Source organism: Podarcis gaigeae, assembly GCF_964106915.1.
Source record: "Podarcis gaigeae genome assembly, chromosome: 7".
NCBI lineage: Eukaryota > Metazoa > Chordata > Lepidosauria > Squamata > Lacertidae > Podarcis > Podarcis gaigeae.
Genome location: NC_139683.1, coordinates 61,820,147 through 61,827,262, shown reverse-complemented (window position 1 = coordinate 61,827,262; position 7,116 = coordinate 61,820,147). Strand labels below are relative to the sequence as shown.

The 7,116-nt window shown below is 42.8% G+C and overlaps 1 protein-coding gene across 1 annotated transcript in view; it reads left to right on the top strand.

Moving 5' to 3' along the window:
- The first annotated feature begins 6,514 nt into the window (after positions 1–6,514).
- Positions 6,515–7,116, top strand: part of PHACTR1 (phosphatase and actin regulator 1) — a 253,070-nt gene continuing 252,468 nt past the window's right edge. Inside the window, exon 1 of the mRNA XM_083747291.1 lies at positions 6,515–7,027. The gene's annotated coding sequence lies outside the window, so the exon portion shown is untranslated. The remainder of the gene's footprint in view (positions 7,028–7,116) is intronic.

Sequence of the window (7,116 nt, the reverse complement as noted above, 5' to 3'; positions counted from 1 at the left end):
ACGTTTTGATTTTCTTGTCATTTACAAAATTAGGCAGCTTAATAATGAATACTGTATGAAGTGCAAATGAGATAAATAGTGAAGGATTTTATTTTGGACTACGACTGTTTCCCCATTAACTTTTCACAGAAAGAAAACTATGAAGGGGTGGGAAGACTGAATACAATATCTTTAACTCTGATTTTAGAATTTTCAGATCAGTAACAGACTCACCACTCACATTAAGATCAAGCCCTTACTCAAAAAATAATGATTAAAAATGAAGATTAAAATTTAATTATAAAGACAAAGCATTGAGACACATCAAAGACTAGCTGATATATTTTCGCTTATGCTTTTGTAAGCAGCAGCATGCTTCAAACACATCAAATGGGCAGATACATTGATAAATTCACATTATCTGTGATGATGCTCCAGAGGATTTTTCTGTCCCTGTATAGTTAATGGGTCTAAAATCTCCAGCTGGTTTATTTCATAAAAGCGTCAAAAGGTAAAACAGTCTACTGCGGGTGATGGGCTGTCATATTAGTGACCATCTGTGTTTAAAATGTTCTGTGATAAACTTGTCTTCAGAACTAAACTTTTACCTTATTACTAGTGCCTTAACTTATACAGTGTTTGTGCACTGTTTCCCCTTAATTTTTCTGCAGCATGTTGGTCTGTTGCCGGAGGCAGAATTGCATAACAAGTTGTAAGTGCTAGACTGTGGGCCAGGTAGGGACCTAAAGCCACAGTCCTAATATTTATTAGAGGTTACCACCCACAAACATCCGCTGTGCCTTCTGCTTGTGTGGTGGCACCTTTGTAAAACCACTTCTTACTGTTTGTAGCAGAGTTTTCCCAGAGGCAGAGGACAAGAACAGGAGTCATACTCAAATTCACAGTCAAGAGCTTCTTTATTGCTTGACTGGTTGCACAAGCATTTCTGTTACTATTGTATACATAGTATACAATATACTATTGTATATTGTATATTTACATTCCTTCTCCATCTCTCCAGCACGATATAATCTCAGTCCAGTAATTAACAATCCTGATGCAGCAAAACTCACAGTAACAGCAGCACAAATTGTCTTACTTCCAACCTTGTTGTCAGCATGCGTGCTGACTGTGTGTGTGTTTTCCTCCTGTGGTTATTGCAGTCTGCAACTTCTTCCCTTTATTTGCACCTCTAGCTGACACCAATCAAGCCTAGAGTGCCACTCCTACACACTAAAGAAAATTCTGGAACCCTCTTTAAAGCTTCCAGGAACTTGTATCTGTTTTTTAAAGAATGTTTTCCTAACAATATTTATTTCCTGCCAACAGAGTGGCTACATCCAGTCTGCTGGTCACAGTGATGTTGGACACACCACATTGCACACACCACTGAAGAGAGCTCAGAGGCCTTAGCATATAATATACCACAGTAACTCCCTGGGAGAGGTGTCGGCTCCCATCCTGCTTTAAGTCCTGGTGTGAGGAGCTTCTGGATGCTTCTCCTTTCACTGTAGCTTCTCAACAAAGACCCTTCCAAACTGACCCAATCCAGGCTGTACACTGGGAGAAGGGCCATAGCTCAGTGGTGTGGCATCTGCTTTCCATGCATAAAGTCCCAGGTCCAGTCCCTGGCATCTCCAGGTATGCCTAGGAGAAAACTGTGTCTGAAATCCTAGACGGTACTGAGCTAAATGGGCCAGTGGTCTGACGCAGTACAAAGCAACTTCCTTGGTTACTTCTGGGCAGGAAGGAGGGCTTCCTGTCTCACTAGAATCTTGCTTGAACAACAAGTTCTACCTGCAGCCTTGTGTTTCCAGTCTTGCTCTTTAATCCTGGCTTGTTCTCTGGCTCAGCCTTCGCGTTTGCCCTCAGAGCCTGATTGTTCCCAGACCCTCCAAGTGTCCCTATTTTCCAGGGACAGTTCTGGATTTACAGAAGCCGTCCCGGTTTCTGATTTGATCCTGGAATGTCTTACTTTTCCTTAGAATGTTCCTGTTTTCATCGGAGAAATGTTGGAGGATATGAAGTTATGCAACCCCTGAGCCAGGGAGATAAGTAACTATACAACCTTTAGAAGACATCTGAAGGCAGCCCAATATATAGGGATTTTTTTAAAAAAATGTTTAATGCTTTATTATGTTTTTATATAGGTTAAAAGCCACCCAGAGTGGCTGGGGCAACCCAGTCAGATGGGTGGGGTATATAAAAAATAGTATAGAATAGGTCGTCCCTATTTTCATTAGAGAAATGTTGGAGGGTATGTTGTTCCTTGGCACTAATTCCTGGTTCACAGCTCCTGAGTCGCTCCAGGCTTGCTACCCATGGACCAGCCCACATGACCAAGTCTGTCAATTCTCCCTTGAACTTCAGGTTTCGAGCTAAGGTGCTTTTTTCTGTTATTCTATTACTCAAGCTATCAGCTGGATACTTCTGTGAAGTCTTTTACTGTGTACTTTCCAAAATGGCTCACGTCTGAGGGTATCAAGCAAATACAGAACAAAGCTCTTGCCTTCAGTCCTTTTCAGCACAAGATTAATACTTACAGCAGCCTATAGGGCTACTCTTGACAGCTAAGTGGCAAAAACCTTTACTTCTCTCTCTTTTCTTTTTGAACTTGTCCCCCCCCCCCCCCCGGAAACAACTCCCTGCAATAATCCCCCTTGCCTACATGTTCCTTCAGCTGCCCATTCAGTTTTCTCTCCTACTTTCTTTTGGGGCTAATATTAGTGTTTGTCAGCAGCAAAATTCTTTGCCTTTTCTTCCCAAGCTCTGAGTCATTATCACAACATTCATGTTCACAAAGAACAGTTTAGAGGAGGGAGGGGGAGAGAGAGTGAGAGAGAGGTGGGTAAAAACCTGTTGCCAACACATAAGTGCATGCCGGAAAGTCACCGGGCCACTCATAAACACCAGGCACCCAATTATTGCCCTTTCTCCATCAAACAGTGATTTTTTTTCAATTTTCTGTTTGGAATCTTGGCTCTGGGTGAATATGTATACATTCTGATAGAGAATTTCCTTAACAGCTACTTTTACATGAGGGTACAGGAAAACGGGGCATGTTAGATGGGCCCAGTTCAGATATTTGTTGTGTGTGTGGTTGGGGTGGGGCCGACTAGGGTTATCAAACGTTTGTAAGCTCAAATCATGTTTTTCCAATTCTGATTTGGAGGCAAACTATGGTTTGTGTTAGCCATAGTTTGTGGCAACTACCATTCTCATAGGATGGAAATTGGAAAGAGGAAAAGAGGAGGGGAAGTAGCATGAAGGCTCCAACCTGCTTGCTTATCATTAAAACTTCATCCAAATGAATCCTGAGGTGGTGGCTATGATGGTGATGCACCTGAGCCTCCCTGTGAAGGTTTTCCCAAAGTGCCACTGCATCAAAGCCTCTCTCCTTTATGCAAGGGTTGCATACCCCAGTATGTGATGTCACTTGGAAGCAACGGTGCTTCCATATTATAGAGACCACCCCCTTATTTAGACTAGGTAAAGACTAGACTAGACTTATTTAGACTAGGTAAAGGTACCCCTGACCGTTAGGTCCAGTCGTGGAGGACTCTGGGTTTGCAGCTCTCATCTCACTCTAAAGGCCGAGGAGCCGGAGTTTGTCTGCAGACAGCTTCTGGGTCATGTGGCCAGCATGACTAAGCAGCTTCTGGCGAACCAGAGCAGAGTACAGAAACGCCGTTTACCTTCCCACTTGAGTGGTATGGTACCTATTTATCTACTTGCACTTTGATGTGATTTCAAACTGCTAGGTGGGCAGGGGCTGGGGCCGAACAATGGGAGCTTACCCCGTTGCTGGGATTCAAACCACCAACCTTCTGATCAGCAAGCTCTAGGGTCTGTGGTTTAGACCACAGCACCACCCGTGTCCCAAAACTTCCCTCTCCTGGAACACAAAATGGTACACTGTTCTTCATTGGAGGTTTTAAAGCAGAGATTGGATTCTCCTCTGTTGGGGATTATTTAGCTGTGATTTCTGCATTGCAGGGGGCTGTACGAGGTGATCCTTGGGAGGGTCATCCACAGGTCTGTGATTCTATGAGAATAGGTTTTTCTTTTATTTCTGAGCTCCATTGCATTGAAATGCACAGGGCACTTGTAAGTTCTCTGTAGTATTTATTCGTTACATTCTCATCCTGCTTTCCTTCCAAAGAGCTCAACGTAGCACACATAACACTCGCCTCTTTTTATCCCATGTGAGATAGGTCAGACTGGGAGATAGTAAGCTTTATGGCTGAGTGGGGATTTGAACCTGACTCTCCCCAGTTCCATTTCAACGCTCCAATCCTGGGGATGCCAAAGTTGTGCCATCAAGATATTCTTGGAGTACAGCTGCCACCACCCTTGATCACTGGCTGGGGGTGATGGGAGTTGTTGTCCAACAATTAGAGGGGGCTGTGTTGGCTTCCTTGCTCCAGTCACTCTGCATCGCCCCCCCCCCATTTTCCCCCCTCTGGAAAGCCTAGGACTCTTTCCCAACTTTTTTGATAGGAAAGACAAAACAAAACAAAACAAAACAAAACAAAAAGCAAAAACAGATCACCTGGCGTTGTTGTGAAGTCACTGTGGATGGCCCTGCCTGCCCCTGAAGCCTTACGCTTCCTTGCATGATTTCTCCTGCTGGCAGACATGGCCATTCTATCCTAAGGCAAATTCCCACTGTACTTTCGATATCTGTTGGGTTGGCATTGTGACTCAATCATACAACATTCGTTGATTTTAAATCAGGGAATAAAATGAAATTAGAAGGCTTATATGTTTCTTCCCCAAATGAAGAAACGTACAGACCATTCAACTAAAGTAGACTTATTTGCATTTCCAGCAGGACAGGTATGCATCTGTAAGACAGTTTGGCATCTCTTTTGACTTTCAGTGTAATGTTTGCCTTTGTGAATCTTCCAAGGACACAATGCAGTCCAATGAAGCACCTTTAAGGTCTGTTGGAAGTGAGTTATGCATGTGCTTATTTCTTCATTGGAACCAATGCAACTTTAAAGTGTTTTGCTTTGGCTGGATCATGCCCCAAGTGAGTATGAGGGAGATTCTGCAGCTGGGATCCAAATACTGTGAAATTAGTTATTCACAGCAATAGCGGCTTTGGGATTAATTTCTTGACCTGCATTGCCACCCCTGGTGCCAGATAGCAAATCTACTTTTGAAACAGAGTGAAGTTTCAAAAGCAGCTTGCCAAATGGTATGGGGTTCTGTTGTTCAAAGAAAAAAAAATATTTTAAAAATCCCACAGGGTTTGCCGAAGCGTTTGGGCACATCAGCTGTGATGTCATCTTTTATGGAATGTTCACTAACATTCCAACTGCTTGGGTGTGTGGGTTAGTGACCATCAATGCAACGTTGACGTTAGGCAGAAAGCCTGTGGCAAAGGAATTTAAGCAGCCCAAATGTGTGCAGAATTGCATGCAAAGAGAGCAGCATTCATGAAGGAAGTGATAGATCAGCTTGGCAGGAGCATCGTTTTTTAAGGCCAGATGAGACATGCTTTTTCTTTTGCAAATAACCAGGTTGGAAGGCTAACCAAGGTCAGGACTATTGTGGAGGGAGGGGCTTAAACTCCTCGTCCTCAACATAGTCACAAATAGAACCGGTTCTCCATACCCACACTTCTCAATGCAAGGGAAATTCCCACCAGCGCCATTGCTCCTTATCTAGCTCAATGCCCTCTATGTTGTTGGTTTATTTGTGGAAGAAAAAGCAGCTAGACAGAACCAAAAACTATGACAAATATCATGTCTAAGTTTGGCCCTTAGGATCTGGAGACAAAGGCGAAGAGTCTGATGCCTTGGAAATTGGTTGCATATAATGCAAAGAATGAAGAAAAGCAGGAGAGAGATTAGGTGGTGGGTTGAGGAGCAGAAGCTTAGTGCAAGGTTGGTTGTAGGAAACAAGAGTTCTTATAAAAATTGAAACAGAGGAGGCAAGGAATCAGTGGTAGGATGAGCCAAGGTACGTAGTTTGCTCACTTATTCATTGTCCCCAAAGAGGACACAGATTTGCATATGCTAATTTAAATGCAATAAAAAAAATAAGTATAGTAGTTATGATACATCTCATCTCTGTGGGAAGGACCATGACCAGCTGACCTGTTTGCCTTTTCAGTCTGCTGCTGAGGTGCAAACTGTGGGTGGTCAACTTCAAGGCTCCTTCTGTTCTACCTTCTCATGGTTCTTTATCTTTTTACTGTAGAGTCCTCCAGAGAGAGGCCTGTCCTCTATATAGTAGGGCATGTGGCCACCCTAAGCCAAGAAGAAGGACCTTGTGCAGGACCTAAGAACAGGAACAAGCAATGGGCACCAAAGGCCAGTAGTCAGGGGGCCAGTAAAGCTATGGGGGAGGGAGACTTTTGTATATTAATCTGAACTTTACCAGCCAAACTGTGTGTGATTTGCAAGTCCCTTGCATGTGCAGATGCTGCAGGGAAAATATGATCAGAACAGTCCCACTTGGATCCTGCCCCTAATAGATGCTTTGCTCGAGCATTTGTGTTGCCATGCACTTCCAAAAGGAGGGAGGAACTAGAAACTGCATTAGAGAAAGGAGAGAGAGAGAGAGACTGTGCATTTCATTCTAGAAAATAACTACCAATTATAATTACTCACCATGTTTCCTGGCTCAGAAGAAAAGTGGGGTTGCTTCGAACCACCCAGCACATTTTGTCATGATTAGAAAATACTCCATACCTTTTACAGAGCAGTGGAGGAGACACAGAAATAATTTCAAATGCAAATGAAATTGAGGGGGTAGGAAGCAGGGAACAGATAAGCCAGTAAAATAAAGCTGCTTTTATATATATATATATTAGTAGGCAAATGTGTTCTGAAAAAGACAGGCTCCTTTCATCTGTGCATAGGGGTTCCAAATTCTTCATTGTATACAGCAGTCTTGTTACCTTCTCCTCCTCATTTTTTATTTTAAGACTCAAGTGAGAATTAGAAGTGACTTGCTAGGATTTAGAGGCAGTTTTAATTACTGCTTAGCTTTACTTCATGGTATACAGTAAGATGCAAAGAGGATCGTGAGATTGGTAAGTACCTTTCTCCTATAAACAATTGTTTTGTTTTGCTTTATTTTTATTTTTTTTTAAAAAAAACTCCTGTATATATTATTCCTGAT